The 17,201-nt window shown below is 47.0% G+C and overlaps 1 protein-coding gene across 19 annotated transcripts in view; it reads right to left on the bottom strand.

The window, feature by feature from the left end:
• TMEM63C (transmembrane protein 63C) overlaps window positions 1-17,201 on the bottom strand; it is an 87,071-nt gene that overhangs the window by 47,084 nt on the left and 22,786 nt on the right. The window lies entirely within an intron of this gene.

Raw genomic sequence — 17,201 nt, 5'->3', positions numbered from 1 at the left:
ATTCTTCCTCTAGTTCCTCAGTTCAGAGTTTTGTGAACTGGTTATCTTTTTTATTTTACCAGAGTGCCACAAAAGCACTTAAAAATAAACAAATTATATTTCTCATTTATTCACAGGACAAGTGACTCATGAGCAATTACAAATTTGTATTACAATAATGCATCAATAGATTGTATAGAGTAGGATAGGTTGCTTCTCTTGAAAGTCCTGATCCTGCTTGGCTTTCTTGAGATCAATCAAGGTCAGTTGGGTGCTGCTCGCTCCTGTTCACAGGTCTTGTAGACAGGCTAGCAGGAAATCACAGTTCTTTTGCCAACTGTGACTTCTCCTTGCATTTTAACAGAACTTGTTAATATTTCATCACTCTGTCAACAATCACACTGTTTTCTTAACGCAATCGACCTGTTTCATTCACAAGCAACAAAAAAATCCAGATAATAATTTGCCATTCCCTTCTATGATTTCCAGCACTTTCTTCCTTTTTGCTCCTATTAAGAGGGAACACACAGAAAGGAATCTAGATACTATGACCTAATATCTAAACTAAAGCTTGTAAGACTAAATCCATCCAGTACTGACTGACCCAGATTGGGTCCTATCTAAACCACTATGCCTGGAGTAACACGTACTGAATACCAACTGGTGTTTTAGCTGAGCTTCCAATCATATTTAGAAGTGTATGGAACCAAAATAAGTATGTTTGGTCCTGTCCCATGTTTTGAAATCTAGAAGAAGTTTTGAAAATAAATTTGTTTTCAGTAAAACCTTAGTTTGCTGGTCCTCTATGCTACAGAATTCTGTGCAATTTATGTCATTTGGACAATGAAAGCAGAAACCTACAAAACAAGCCTCTGATTATGTAGTTGAGCATTGATTACTCTGAGCAGGTGCATCTCATTTTTCTTCAAAATAGCTGGTTGTTGTGATTTCCAAAGATTAATAAGATTCTTTTTCAGTGATCATAAATTATCTGGCTCTGGACTAACATACGAACATATGAATGGATGTAAACATATATTTTATTTTCAACTGACATGGCTATAAATATGTACATGAAGATGTCCAAGTGTGATTATTTACATTCTTTAAAAAGCCATTCTAACCTTCTTTTGCATAGGTATCACTTTATTTACTTAGATCTACTCCTAAACCTTCTTCCCCTGCAGTCATATGAAAAGATGTACTCTAAATCAATGATAGATCAAGGAGTTCCTTGTCATTTAAAATGCAAATATGAAGATTGTTTAGGAAATATCACATATTCAACTAGGTTGTCTCTTCTGTTACACTTTTTTCCACTGCTCTTGCAGCTCCTGAATCCTGCATATCTGAACGCCAGTCTGACTCTGTTTTTGCAGAAGCAGAACGTGCAACTTAAGATTTGCCTCCAATTAGTTGTTACTTGCTAGACTAATGAATGTTTACCCATATATGTGACTTTAGCTGTTGAGAGTGCAAGGTCAGGGGAGATCTCCCAGTAAAGAGAGGGTGAAACTGCAGTCAGATGCACTGAATCAGCGCACCAGGCAAATCAATACTGAGCATCAACTAGGAAAGGTATATCAATAAATGCTTCTGTACATAAACATCAGTTCATGGCTTGTGAGTCAATTGGGAAGAAAAAATATGGATGATCTCCAATGTCATGGAGCCAGTAACCTTTTATCTTTCAAATGACAGGAACAGGATGTGAGGCTAAACTGCTTTCAGAAGTAAAATTGGCTTGCGTTATGTGAATTGCACATCTATGCCTTGGGCTCCCACTTCCACTCCTCTTAGTAAATGTAGTAAATTTTCATGTTTTATTTTTCTGTTTCAAATTAATATTTTCTTTCACACTAGCCAGTTTATTGCCAAATTAACAAGGGACAATTGGGTTAATTTAAAATAGGGACAGCCAGCTGAATTTGTCCAAATGCTTTGAACTATAAAACCTTATTCTTATTTTGTGCCAGGAAGTACAGAAGGAAACACCAAAATAATTATCTGATTTGTGAACCACAGTTAATAAGAACCCATTCTGTAATTCCATCTGCTGCAGCTGAAGTTGAAGAAAGACACAAAACTTCTCTGAAAAAGAAAGACTATGTGCAGATTTATGTGGAAAAAGGAAATCCTTAAAGTTGTTTTTTTTTCCTGGAAAGTAATATATCATTTCTGAAGTCCTTTGATCCTGTTCTCCCCCCACCACCACCATTAACAATTAATGCATGAATATATGATTGTATGTAATATGTACAAAATATAACAATTTCCACAATGGTATGTTTGTTTTCATTCTTTCTCATTTAGTTTCTAATTTCCATGTCTCCCCTCTGTTGTTTATTTCCTATATCTATTCTATAATATTTTATTGTTAAACAAATCAGGGCAACCAAAAACAAAATCAGACAGTATTTAATAATGAGTATTTAATAATTATAATTTATATAATCAGCCACAGTAGTACAGTGGTTATAATGCAGTATTGCAGGCTAATTCTGCTGACTGCCAGCTGACTGTGGGCTCAAGGGTGACTCAGTCTTCCATTATTCTGAGGACCCAGATTGTTGGGGGCAATATGCTGATTCTGTAAACCACTTAGAGAGGGCTGTAAAGAAGCAATATGTAAGTCTAAGTGCTATTGCTATTTAGCATTTTATGAAAGAACATGCATATGGAAATCTGAAACGATGAACAAAAAAGAGCACTAAATCTATCTAGAAAGGAAGTTTAATGTTTTAACTTACACTTTCCCAGCCTGATGAACTTCAGGTATGGGTGTGTGTGTGTGTCATACAAAGTTATTTACCAATATACTTCTGCTAGCCAATGTAAAACCCAGTGCTTATTGAAGCATTCCAGACTGGAGTGTAGCAATCAAAGGCTGAAGTGCTTCAAACAGGAGATTATGTAAAGGGAGATAGGTAGATAAGAAGTATGAAATATAAATAAATAAAATTATCCAACATGCAATACCCAATTTTACTGGAAAATAATGTAGAATAATTTAAAAAAAACAACCCTGCAATACTTAGGATAATAGAAAGATACTAGCACGTGCCTAAGCCAGCAGATACCTATCAAATGTGTTTTAAAAAGGATACAGTAGGGCCTTTGAATAAAACCTGCAATACGTCCAAGAAACAAGAGGAGTATTATCCACTATTTTGGGTTCATTAGGGACTGAAGCTCTGTTAGAACTATACTACTCCCACTTCAGAATGGTAATTCTCAAGATTCAGTCCTCCTCTGTGCTCTTCTATAAAGAAGGTTAATCACAGAGTATTTCAACCGAAAAAAAGACCCATGTAACCTAAGGCGCTCAGAGAAGAAACCGCATTCTGCTTAATTATGTTGAACGTATCTCCTTTTTGTAATGACCCCAAAATTGGTTCCGGTATTGAAATCTCACCTCCTTATTTCTCGCTATCAGCCTCTACATAGGTCTACTTTTCTTAAGATGTTACCTAGTTTTGACCCTCAGGTAGAAAATATCCTGTGTTACTGATATAAGGCTCATATCTTGCATGCATGAAAAGAAGCAAGTGTGTGAATTCATTTCCATACATTTAGAAGAAAGTAGTCCTGTTTTATGGAAGCTTTTGCTTAATACTACTGACATAACACATCTGTGCACTGTACTTGACTAAGCTACAAGAACCATGTTTTTAAAAGGTTTCTAGACTATCCATAGTTACTCATTTTATTGGGGACTATTTGCTTTTATCTTCCTTCTTGTTCCCTTCTATTGGTGCATATTCTTCTATTAAATATGCACCAATAGAAGAGAATATGTGTGGTTCAGGATTGAACTGTGGCGTTCTTGGTGCTTTCTGAGCTTAATTGTTGCAGATGCTTCATTACCCAATTAGGTAACATCATCACTGTGAGTGAGTATGGGGTTTATATACTTCTTCCATGTACTGCATTCATGTATAACAGTAGAAAATAAATAATGCAATTGCACATAGTGCTTTTACAAAGAATCCAAGTCTGTTGGCCAAGATTTTGGGAACATACATCATACGTAAAATGGTACATTTGAGATACAGTACGTGCCAAGATACATATAAAGTCTTCTGTCTTGTGTTTTGCTGTGCATTGGACTCTATCCAATTCAACATGCAAAACTTCAGCACAGGGAGATGGCAAGCTAGTACTATCCCATAGCAAGCTCCATGGGCTTTGTCACAATTTCAGTATCCACAAGTTAGCCCAATTTTCTCCAGTGACATTTCTCTAAGTATGTTTAATTAGAATTCCAATCAATGTTCTCCCTTCAGCCAAAACAAACTTGCTTATTTAATTTCTCTCCTTTACTATCCAATATCCCTCAGCTTTTCACCTGCAGTATTTTAGCAAAGCTCCTGGGCCTTTATTCATTTTCCCAATTCCACAAATGTAAGATCTTTCCAGATTAAACAGCACTAGAGTACCAGCCTAGAATCCAGTTACCAATTGACACAGATTTTGCCACTAATCTCTCCATCAGATAAAATCTTTCTGTCTTCTGTAAAACAACTTTGCAATAACAGATACTGGCATTTCTGCTGCAACCAAAGCGATAAAGAAGTAGAATAAAATATGTCTTCCTTCTGACTCTTCAGATATCACATTGCTGGCCTCAACACGATGCTTTTCACATAAAGTTGGTCTTTAATTTACAGGATTTGAGTGAAATGAAACCCAATATCTTTGGAGAGAAGAAAATTATGGAAAATTGCATCATATTCTTTCAGCAACATAAATGCTCACTAGAGCGCATGCTGAGACTAGGAAAAGGCCAGCTATCTGATTTTCAAATGGAGAGATTTTTGAAGATAGAATTTCTTGACAGATCAATACTGCTTGAGTTTCACGTTCCCTTATACTGGACTTTTACTGCAAATGGCAAAAACAGTAGAAGGAGTGTGTGGAATCCTATAATTTTCCTTACAAGCTCAACATTATGCACATATTAATGCTTGTGAGAACAAGACTTACTGGCATTTCAATATTCCTTTTATATTGAAGTGTACCACTGAATTTTAGGGGTACATTTCTTCGCTATCTTGACTGACCAGTGGAATGCACCTATCTATCTTTAATTCATATTGTTTTGGACTACAAAGATGATCTCAATAATTTCAGTAGCTTGGGCGGGCATGTTACTGAAATGTGTCACTACAGTAATAAACGGCATGCTTGTCAGGAAGACCTATCTGATCTCGTCTGTATTTGAAAAAAATAAAATAAAATTTACAGGACAAAGCAGTTCTTAGGCCATCAGATAAGAACACCCAGAGTTCATCCATCTGTACTTCTCTGAAAATTACTTGTCAAATCTACCACTGCTGAGCATGCTTGTTTTAATGCTGTGTCATCATTTGGCAAAAGCCAGGCCTCATTATAGTAATATAAGTGCAGATTGTTTTCACATCATTATGCTTTCATCTTTGCAGGCATAGATCATTTCAGTGCAGTTACAGTACACAGAAAGAACAGCAAGGGCACCAATACCCTCCAAGCTATTGGAAAAATAAGGGATATTAGATCCAGGGCAGTTCCCCCTGCACAATTATGATGTCTACTGAACAGAAAGCTGCTATTGAATGCTTTGGTCAAACTGACACCTCTGCAAATGGAGGGCTGCTTCACAAAGAACATTTATGCCAATTTAGCATGGTACCAGGCAGCCTACTTTTTGCATCCTCCTCCTCTTTGTGCAGTCGAGGTGATTCCCCCCACAACTCTGTCTGAGTTGCAGATTAAATTTCCATTTTGCAATTTGGCAAAAACAATGGAAGAAGGAATGTGTGGAGCCCTACCATTTTCCTTACAAGTTCAACATTCTACACATAGTAATGCTTGTGAGAACAAGATTTACTTGCAGTGCAGCAGTTCTGCAGAGCTTAGGGCAGGGGTGGGATTCTACCAGTTCGCACCTATTTGCTAGAACCAGTTGTTAACATTCTAAGCAGTTCGGAGAACCAGTTGTTAGAAGAAATTACTGGCCTAATCCTGTAAGGAAGGCAGGAAGGAAACATTCTGGTGTTGCTTACAGAAACTGCCTCTCTGTTAACCCTTATTACATTCTTGGCAAGTTCCTGGCTCAGGAACTTCTCTGGAGTTTTTTCCGCCCCTCTTTTCCTGGTACTTTGCTTGTGTGGAGTGACCATTCAAAGTTACAATGGCACTGAAAAAAAGTGACTTATGACCATTTTTCACACTTACAACTGTTGCAGCATCCCCATAGTCATGAGAGGCCTGGTGAGTAGATGCGTGCCTCGATGTGAGTGATATTGTTGGCCACCCCCAGCCAATAACATGACCACCAAGCCACGCCTACCAATTTAGCCACACCCACAGAACCAGTTGTTAAAAAATTTGAATCCCACCCCTGACTTAGGGGCAAATCGTTCTCCCATTCATGAAAAACCGGGGCATTACCCCGTCTGAACATGAAGTTCTCTGGTGAGTTTCAGAGCAATGTTAATGAATGATTATTCCAGTTACTTCCTGGTCAATTTCACAATCCCTGCCAGTAAAAAACAAACACGCTGCTGGGCTTGATTGTCTCTGTTTATATGAACACAATGTGCTGAATGTTTGCTTTATCTTGCTTCTCAGCTTTTTAACAACAGGTTCTGTGGGCACGGCTAAGTAGGGGTGACCATGTGACTGGGTGGGCATTATTATTATTATTATTATTTCTTCTTCTTCTTCTTCTTCTTCTTCTTCTTCTTCTTCTTCTTCTTCTTCTTCTTCTTCTTCTTCTTCTTCTTCTTCTTCCTCCTCCTCCTCCTCCTCCTCCTCCTCCTCCTCCTCTTCTTTTCTGCAGCACCCCACCCCCATTTTTTTGCCTCCTGGGCCTCAGGAAGCCTCGGGGGGGGTTCAGCGAAGCCTCCTGGGTGAAGCAGTAAGACGGCGAGGGGGATCCCAGCACAGCTGATAATCAGCACAGCTGATCGTCGGGAGGGGAAAAAAGAAATACCTTAAGGAGTGACTGGGTGGGGGAGAATGCAGTCAGCGATGTTGGGCATGCATGCAATACCACGCATGCGTGATAAGGACTGACTGGGAGGGGAGGGACAGGTGGAGAGGGGTGGGGCCAGCCAGGAGCACGATTTGCTGGTTCTCCGAACTGCGCAGAATCATAACAACCAGTTCTATAGAACTGTCCGAACTGGTAGACTCCCACCCCTGGCCATTGCTATCTCTCTGCATGATTCACATAGATATCCCGCCTTGCAGCCTACAGCCATTATTATAGCTCTCGTGACAAGCCTCTGCTTGCAAAACTGCAGGGACATGAACCAACACAGCCTTCCAATAGGGGCTGAGGTCTGTACAACATATCACCCCAGTATTATTATTACAACTGATGTCTATTCACATATTGAAAATGCCCAAAATTGATAAAATGAGGACTAATAGTTTAATTTCCCCTTTTTGGTATAGAATAGGAGCATTTTAAAAAAAAATTTTTTATCAGGAGCTGCTATAGCTGAAGGGTGGGACAATGTCCTAAGGTAACTGCCTTCTCTTAGGCTGGAGGCAGCCTGGGCTGGTTAATGGTTTACTCTGCCTGTTTTAGCATTCTGAGCTCAGCAGAAGCGGACCTCAAAATACTTTGGGAGGATGAGACTGGAAACAGAGCCATCTGGAAATGCCGGAATATTAATGTCTAATAACTTTAGCTCTCTTGGGAGCTTTCTTTAAAGCAAAGATGTTGGAAGAGGAGATCTGGATGTTCTCTAGTTAGAGGAGTTGAGATCATCATATATGGTCCATCTCCTATAAATAAACAATTCCATCTGGTTTTAGGGAAGATCACAGTACACAAAATACAAGGCCATTCTGATTGCTGGCAATAATGGCTTATCTGAAATGTTTATCCTACAGGTGCCATAACACCCAAAGTACCTCTAACATCCACTATTAGATCTTAAATGAAATAAAAGGATTATCCAAAATGTTTATATGGCAAAATCTTGTTTATGATTGCCAAATCTCACCAGAATTCACTCTTTTTTTAAACAGCTTTATAGTATTTCAGGAGGAAGGAATCCAAAATTGACAATCTTATTAGATTGGTTTAAAACAATCCCACATTAACTAAAAGATCAATAAGCACTTAGTTTAAAGTACTGTCAATGTCTACAAACCAACTCTCATGAGTCCAGATAAAGACAAGGAAAGTTCCTACAAGGACCTGGATTATTTGAACAACTCATCAGTAACAAACTCATCATTCTGTAAAATTTCAATGCCAGAGTGGGGACAAACAGCGACAACTGAGACGGAGTCCTTGGGAAACACAGGGCAGGCAAACTGAATAGCACGCCACTGGCCCCTGCTTGACTAGCTCATAGTATGACAGCATGATATTCAAGATGACACCATTACTTGAACCATGCAAGGTGCTGAGTGCTGGACTGACCACGGTCTGCAACCTAAACTTAGCCCCTCTACATTTTAACCAACCAAGAAAGTCATTCAACATCAGAAGATTAAAAGACCTAGATGTACTTAGAGAAAAACTCTCCAGCGATTTACTGCTTGTAGGAACCTGTTCTGAAAAGTGGACATAGTTTTAAAGGGGATGGTTTTGTGCAAGGGGCAGGTATATACATGCATGTGCACAGCTTCATTTGTGTGAGTGGCAGGCATGTGCACCCGCTGTTTGCATGAGTGGGAGAGCGCATGCCAGCTCATCACTCATGCATCCCAGTTGCGAATAGGCCATGGCCCATTAGTGGGCTGTGGCCCACAGGTTGGGGACCCCTGATATAGACTGCACAACTGTATTTGGACTGAAAACGCAGGCACATGGAAACTAGTTTGATGAAAAACACGAGATCATTTCAGCAGCCCTTCAGGACAAGGACAAGGCTTATGCAGACTGGCAGAACGATCCATTATCTGTTTCAAAGAAAGACAACTTTAAACATCTGCAGTCCAAAGTACAGATAAAACTGCAAGAAATGCAGGGTAAGTGATGGCAAAGAAAGCTGAGCAGGTAGAACTTTATGCAGACATGCATGCCACCAGAAAGTTTGTCAGTATCATGAAGTTAGTTTATGGTCTTTCTAAATCAGGGGTGGGCAAACTACGGCCTGCGGGCCGCATCCGGCCCGTTGGTCTGTCCAATCTGGCCCGCCCCTGAAAAAAAATCACTGGGCGTGGCGTATTGCCCTGCGCCGCGTGGCCCCCAAAGCTGCAAAACAGTGCGGAGCGCTCTTGGGGTAGGAAAGAAAAGAAGAACTTTGCAAAGGCCTCAGCTGGGAGTTCTAAATCACCTTCGAGTGCGACCTCTCCAAAGGTGAGTCCCCGCCGATCCCCCTTTTTTTTCCGGGGCTTCCAGGCTTAAACTTTGCAAAGGCAAAGTTTGCATGCGGGAGCGTCTTCCTGAGGAGCAGGAAGGGTTCCGCCCGGCGGACGGGTGGGCTGCTTGGAGCCACCTAAAGCTAGGCCGCTGCTGGTGGAGGCTTGCCCTGCCTTGGTGCCCCGTTTCCCGGCTCGGCGGTCCTGCTCGGGCGGCACTTTAAAAGCCCTCCGCCTTGCGTATGTGCCAGACGAGCCGCTCACCACGACGGCGGCTCCCAGCACCCGACCAACTTCCCAGCAACTTGCGGCGTCCTTTTTCCTCGTGGGCACTCGCGCCTGGCCCCGAGCCGTGTGGGGGAGGGGAAACCCGGAGCACCGTTGGGTCGCCTCCTCCAAGCAGCCCGCCCGCCCACCGGGCGGAACCCTTCCCGCTCCTCAGCGGGAAGACGCTCCCACCTGCAAACTTTGCCTGTGCAAAGTTTAAGCCTGGAAGCCCCGGAAACCCGAGCAACTTCCTGGCAACTTTCAGCTTCTTTTCAACTCGCAGGTGCTCGCGCCTGGCCCCGAGCCGCACGGCGGAGGGGAAGCCCGGAGTGCTGCCGGGTTGCCTCCTCCAACCAGCCCGCCCGCCCGCCCACCCGCCGGGCGGAACCCTTCCCACTCCTCGGCAGGAAGACGCTCCCGCCTGCAAACTTTGCCTGTGCAAAGTTTAAGCCTGGAAGCCCGGGAAACCCGAGCAACTTCCCAGCAACTTGCGGCTTCCTTTTTCCTCGCAGGCACTTGTGCCTGGCCCCGAGCTGCGCGGCAGAGGGGAAGCCCGGCGGGCGGGCGGGCTGCTTGGAGGAGGCGACCTCGCAGCTCGACTAGAAATGGCGTGTCAGGTAAGACCAACGCCCATTCTCCCTCGAGCTGCTCGGATCATCCAGAGAGTGGGACATACCAAAGCTTGGCTGTCCTACGGGAGGGAATCCGTCTGGGGTGGAAGCTCCCCTGGGTCCTCGATGACCCGCTGGAGGACTCGTCTACCAAACGAGGCCTCAGCTGACGCAAAGATGTCAATCTTATAGTGCCTAATGAAAGGGGAGGGGGAAGCCCAAGTGGCGGCCCAACAGATGTCTGAGATTGGAGCCTGGGTGGCCCAGGCCGCAGAGGTGGCCGCACTCCTGGTGGAATGCACCGTAACCCCACTGGGAACTGGCAAGGCCTGAGACGAATAAGCCTTGGCGATGGTGGCTCTGATCCATCGCCCGATGGTGGAAGGGGACACCTTGTGGCCTAAGGACTTGGCTGGAAGGAGAGAAATAAAGACTCTGACCTTCTAAAGGGTTGTGTGCGGTTAATGTATATGCGGAGGGCCCGCCTGACATCTAGGGTGTGCCATCGTTTCTCCCTTTCCGCGAAGGATTGGGACAAAGTTCGGGAGTGTAAGCTCCTGAGCCCTGTGGAAGGCTGAATTGACCTTGGGCAAGAAGGTCGGGTCGGGCGTAGAACCACCCGATCGGAATGGAAGATACAGAGGTCCTTTCTCACCGAAAGGGCAGCAATCTCGAAATTCGGCGAGCCGAGGTAATTGCCACCAGGAATACTACCTTAAAGGTCAAAATTTGGAGAGGATTCTCTAATGGGTTCGAAAGGAGGTCTGGTGAGGGCCACCAGGACCTTGTTAAGGTCCCAAGTGGGGTACCGGTGCACAACAGGGGACGGAGGTTAGTAGCCCCCTTAGGGAGGCCCTGATATGGGGATGGTGAGAGAGGGGACCCAGATTGTCGCCGGAGGCGACAGTTGAGAGGGCCGCTACCTGGCGCCTCAGGGTATTAGGTGAGAGACCTTTTTTGAGCCCATCCTGGAGAAAATTCAGAATCTGGGCCACCGAAGGCAAGAGCGGGTTGACCATGGATGAATGGCACCACCTGCAGAAGCTGACCCAGGTGGCATCGTATGTCCGATTGGTTGAAGGCCGTCTGGCGGCCAGGATCGTGTTAATGACCTGGTCAGATAAATTCTCCTTCCTCAACTTTTCCCGCTCAACCTCCACACGGTTAGTTGGAGCCATTGGGGCTCCGGATGTTGAATGGGCCCCTGAGACAGGGAGATCCTGTCCGGAGGGATTCTCCACGGGGAGACACCGAGAGGTTGCGGAGGTCTGCAAACCATGGTCGCCTGGGCCAATAGGGGGCCACCAAAATCATATCTGCCTTCTCCTGGATCAGTTTCTGAATGACCCTGGGAAGCAAAGCTAACGGGGGGAAGGCATACAGGAGTCCGGGGGCCACGGACAGCGAAGTGCATCGTGATTCTCGGCCCTGGGGGAAGGGAATCTGGAGAAGAACCGAGGGAGCTAGGTGTTGCAGGGGGATGCAAAGAGGTCCACTAACGGGAGACCGAAGATCATGGTCGCCTCCTGAAAAGGGATGGATGAATGCGCCACTCGGACTGGTCCACGGTGGCCCTGCTTAACCAGTCCGCTCGGGTGTTTGAGGCCCCGAAATGTGTTCTGCTTTGATCGAGAGGAGGTGACGCTCTGCCCAACGGCAGAGTCTCTCGGCCTCTCTCATCAACCGAATAGACTGGGTCCCGCCTTGCCTGTTGACATGGGCCTTGGCGGTAACATTGTCCGTGAGAATAAGGACGTGCGCCCGCGTACCTGAGGCAGGAAGTGGCGCAGGGCCAGGTGGATGGCGTGGAGCTCCAGCCAGTTTATGCTGCAGGCCCGCTCTGCATGGGACCATTGCCCTGTGTTGTAAGGGACTGGAAGTGAGCGCCCCAGCCGCTCAGGCTGGCGTCTGTGGTGATGACGAGATGCTGGGGATCTTTGAAGAGATGACCCCTGTTGATGGCAGGGTTGGTCCACCAGAGGAGAGCGAGAGGACCTTTGGAGGTACCTTGATGGAGGATTTGAGTTGCTTCTGCCGGACCTTTGAAAGCGGAGGCAGGAGCCACTGCAGGGACCTGGTATGAAGAGCGGGCCCAAGGAATAATAGAGATGCATGAAACCATTTTTTCCCAGTAATTTAGATAAATCTAACAGAGAAGCCCTCTTTGATCGGCGAATAACCTGAATTGAATTTCGAATACTCTGGAGCCTTTCCGGGAAAGGAACACTTTTTCCTGCACCGTGTCAATGATGGCCCCCAAGTGGGCAATTTGGGTAGAAGGGACCAGTTGGCTCTTTTTTGGTTGACCAGGAAACCATAGGCGTGGAGGGCGGAGAGGAGTCTTGGTGTCCAGCTCTGCTTGGGATTGTGAATGGGACAGGATGAGGATATCATCCAGATAGCAGTGGAGACGGACTAGGCAGTCCCTTAAGCGAGCTGCCAGGGCATGAGGATCTTAGTGAAAACTCTGGGAGCGGAGGCTAACCCAAAGGGAAGGGCCACATACTGAAAATGGTGGTGATTGTAACAGAATCTAAGGAATTTAGAGTGTGAAGGCGAATTGGGATGTGGAGGTATGCCTCCAGAAGGTATGTGGAGGTATGTCTATAGAAGATAGCCAATCTCCTTGCCTGGTACCCTGCAAAATGGATTGGAGGGTGTGCATTTTGAATTTGCGGGGGTTTAGGGAGCGGTTGAGCCGTTTGAGGGTCCAGGATAGCCCTCCATCCCCCGAGGACTTGGGAACCACGAAGAGGTGGGAATAGAAACCCTGCCCTCGCTGGGAGGGGGAACTGGCTGGATGGCCTGGATGGAGAGTAAGTGATGGATGGCCGCATCCATTAATTTGCGTTTGGAGGGGTCCCTAGAGGGGGAGATGACATGAAGAACTCGGGAGGTTGAGAGTTGAACTCCAGAGCGAGTCCAAACCTGATGGAGTCCCTGACCCATTTGTCCGGAAGTGGTAGAATCCCACAGGTCGGCGAAATGCCTCAACCGACCACCAATGGAAAAAAGACAGGATTCATTTGGAGCGCCGGAAGGGTCTCCCCCGGAACCCCCTGAAGGGACGCTTAAATCCTCTGCCCCTCCTATTTTGATCGCTCGGGTCGGAGCGATCCTGGGAATATGATGCTCTATACGAGGAGGTCTCGGGTACCTGGGGGGAAGGGGACTGGTAGAAGGACCGGGAGGATCCTCTTCAAAAGGGCTGAGGGGCTGGGAGTCAGGCCTCCGAAAAAGAGGAGGAAGGAATTTCTTCTTTCCCCTAGTTTCGGCCAAGAGAGGGTCCAGGGCCGGCCCAAAGAGCTTCTCCCCTTTAATGGGGCGGAGGCCAGCTTGACCTTGTTCTTCACGTCCGCCTGCCATGGTTTGAGCCAGAGCAGGCGGCAGGCAGTGACCTGGGACGCTAACGCCCGGGAGGCGAATTTAACTGAATGGTGCGTGGCGTCCAGCTGAGAACTCTGCCGCCGCTGTGATTTTGGCTATGTCCTGCAGCGCCCGTGTATTGGATGGAGGGATGTGGGCCTTCAGTTGGCCGGAGCCACCGGATAGAGGACCTGGTAAAGAAGGAGGCTGCAGTGGCGATCTAATTGCCCAGGCGTCGGCTAGATGAGCCCGCCCGCAAGGCCAATTCAGACCTCCTATCCTCGGGTTTGAGGGCCTCCAGGGGAGTCACTCGGGGGAGGAGGAAGAGGCAAGACCAACAATGGGCTCGTCCACCTCCAGGGTATTGAGGAGGGAGCAGAAACCCGGTTCGAGGTTAAAGAACCTCTTATCCTGTGTGGATGGGGCCGGAGGAGCCCCGTAATACCCAGTTGGTTGGAAACCAGATTGTGGAAAATGGGAGGAGCGGGAATCACATCCTCGGCCACCACGGGCTGTTTGAACATTGCGTCCTCCGGTTCCTCCCCAGAGGAGTGGGGGGACAGGGGAAGTTGAGTGGCCAGGCCCGAGGTGTTCTTGGCCTTAAACAAGATGGACTTAAACATGTGGGGCTTCAATAACCCCACAAAGGAAGGCTGGTCGGGGGTAAGGCCTCGATCCTCCGACAACTCTGCTTCCATCGGGTCTAAATCTGAAAAGGGTTCCCCATGGAAGGTGGATCTCCATTCAAGGTGCTCCTCCTCCCCCTGTATTGGTCTAAAATTTCCATTCCCTCCTCCGGTTCCCTTTCTGGAAGAGGGCTGGCCCCCGGGGGGTACCTGACCAGGAGCAGGGTCCAGGGTGGGCATGGACCTAGATTGGCACCGGTTCTTGCGGGGGAACCGTCTGAGGAAGGCTTGATCCGGCCATCTGCTGCATGCCTTGAGCTATCCCGTGAATAGCCTGCTCCATCCAAGTTCTCATGTACTCAGGCATCTCGATCGTGGGTGGGTCCTCCTGTCTCAGGCCAGCGGCCATGGGAGTGAAGGTTGCTTCAGGCATCTGGCTGGTAGCTGGTCCAGGGTCGTGAGACTCCTGGGATGAGTTGTGCCTGGAGAGAGGAACAAACTGGAGGGGGTGCCTGGAAGTAGAAGGGGCGGCTGGGGGTGATGGTTGAGTCACCCTAGAGGCGCCTATCGAAGACTCCCTCTCTAGTGCCTTATGGCGCCTTAAGGCATCCCTTTGAGAGGCCTTAGAAGTCTCCTGGGAGGTTTCCTTAGCCTGTCTGCACATGATGGGACTTAGATTTCGCCTTCAAAGAATGGCGGGAGTTAGGGTTATCATCTGCCATGGTAAAACAACAGAAGTATCAAAATGAATATATAGAAATATATATATATATATATGTGTGTACAGGCGGTTGGCACGCCTAGGATACGACCTGGGTAAGGCTGGGTATCCAGAAAAGCGCCCCTTTTGGAATTTGCAATGAATAATCTGAAAATATGAAGATATTCTGTATTAGACTGAATAACAACCTGGCAGTTGGTAAAAAGGAAGAAAGCCAATCAGCCAAATCAACGCCAGCAATACAAGGCTGCTGGTGGAGCCTTGCTAAAGGAGCCTTGCCCTGCCTTAGTGCCCCGTTTCCCGGCTCGGCGGTCCTGCTCGCGGGCGCACTTTAAAAGCCCTCCTCCTCGTGTATGTGCCAGACGAGCCGCTGCACCACGACGGCGGCTCCCAGCACCTGACCAACTTCCCAGCAACTTGCGGCGCCCTTTTTCCTCGGGCGCCGCCTGGCCCTGAGCCGTGTGGGGAGGGGAAACCCGGAGCGCCGTCGCCGGTCGCTCCTCCAAGCAGCCCGCCCCGCCCGGGCGGGAACCCTTCCCGCTCCTCAGCGGGAAGACGCTCCCACCTGCAAACTTTGCCTGTGCAAAGTTTAAGCCTGAAGCCTTCGAACCCGAGCAACTTCCGGCAACCTTCAGCTTCCTTTCAACTCGCAGGTGCTCGTGCCTGGTTTCAAGCCGCACGGCGGAGGGGAAGCCCGTGAGTGCTGCCGGGTTGCCTCCTCCAACCAGCCCGCCTGCCCACCCGCTCGGGCGAACCCTTCCGCTCCTCGGCAGGAAGACGCTCCCGCCTGCAAACTTTGTTTGTGCAAAGTTTAAGCCTGGAAGCCCGGGAAACCCGAGCAACTTCCCACTTCCTTTTTCCTCGCAGGCACTTGCGCCTGGCCCCGAGCTGCATGGCAGAGGGGAAGCCCAGCGGGTGGGCGGGCTGCTTGGAGGAGGCGACCCGGTGGCGCTCCGGGTTTCCCTCCGCCGTGCGGCCAGGGCCAGGCACGAGCACCTGCGAGTTGAAAGGAAGCCGAAAGTTGCCGGGAAGTTGCTCGGGTTTCCGGGGCTTCCAGGCTTAAGCTATGCACAAGCAAAGTTTGCAGGTGGGAGCGTCTTCCCGCTGAGGAGCGGGAAGGGTTCCGCCCGGCGGGTGGGCGGGCTGCTTGGAGGAGGCGACTCGGCAGCGCTCCGGGCTTCCCCTCTGCCGTGCGGTTCGGGGCCAGGCGTGAGCGCCTGAGAGGAAAAAGCAAGCCGCAAGCTGCTGGGAAGTTGCTCGGGTGCTGGGAGCCGCCGTCGTGGTGAGTGGCTCCTCGGGTGCGTACGCGAGGAGGAGGGCTTTTAAAGTGCCGCCCGAGCTGGACCGCCGAGCCGGGAAATGGGGCACCAAGGCAGGGCAAGCCTCCACCAGCAGCGGCCTAGCTTTAGGTGGGCTTGGATGCCCCTGAGCACGGTTTGCTGTTTGTTGTCTCCTGGGACTCGCGTTTGGAAAGCGTGGAAAGTAGTAGCAGGAGCAGCCACGGTGTTATTTTTCTCTTTATATATATATATATATATATATATATATAATATATATATAATATATATATCTATATATTATAAAGGGCCATTATAAAATGCAGCAAATTATATATAAGAATATTATATTGTATTGTATTGTATTAATTATATTATATTATATTATATTATATTATATTATATTATATTATATTATATTATATTATATTATATTATATTATATTATATTATATTATATTATATTCTTATATATAATTTGCTGCATTTCATAATGGCCCCTTTATAATGGCCTTTTGTAAAATTGGTTCGGCCCTCGAACACAGATCTGATTTCCATGTGGCCCCCGACAGAAATTAATTGCCCACCCCTGTTCTAAATCATAATGCTCCCCCTTTGCTGTCATGATCCAACATTAGGAAGGGCTGAAAAACCACTGGGCTGGACATTTTTCCAATCTACTCAATGGGCTGTCCAGAGTTGATCCTGATGTTTTACAGCAGATTCCTCGCCTGCCAATCTTAAATGCCCTAGACTTGCCCCCTTCTATTGATAAGGTCAAAGAAGTGATCTCATAGGTGAATTCAAAGCAACAGGGCAGTTCCTGCTGAGAGCTATAAAGCGTCAGACCAAAATGCCTTACAGGCATTCCAAGACATTCAAGAGCTATTTTCCCCATTCTTGATCGACAAGATGACCCATGAGCCATTGCCACACGAAATACTCTCGGGCAAAACTTCATCCCTTCTTCCTAATCTTCCATACATTCATGGACAGACATTCATGGACAGACAATTTCAGAGCCAGAAATTATTCTTTTTATGGA

This window comes from Pseudonaja textilis, chromosome 1 (genome assembly GCF_049901715.1).
Source record: "Pseudonaja textilis isolate UNSWEBS1 chromosome 1, rPseTex1.2, whole genome shotgun sequence".
In the NCBI taxonomy this organism is placed as follows: domain Eukaryota; kingdom Metazoa; phylum Chordata; class Lepidosauria; order Squamata; family Elapidae; genus Pseudonaja; species Pseudonaja textilis.
Note: the sequence above shows the minus strand (reverse complement) of the source record. Positions and strands in the feature narration are given on the sequence as shown.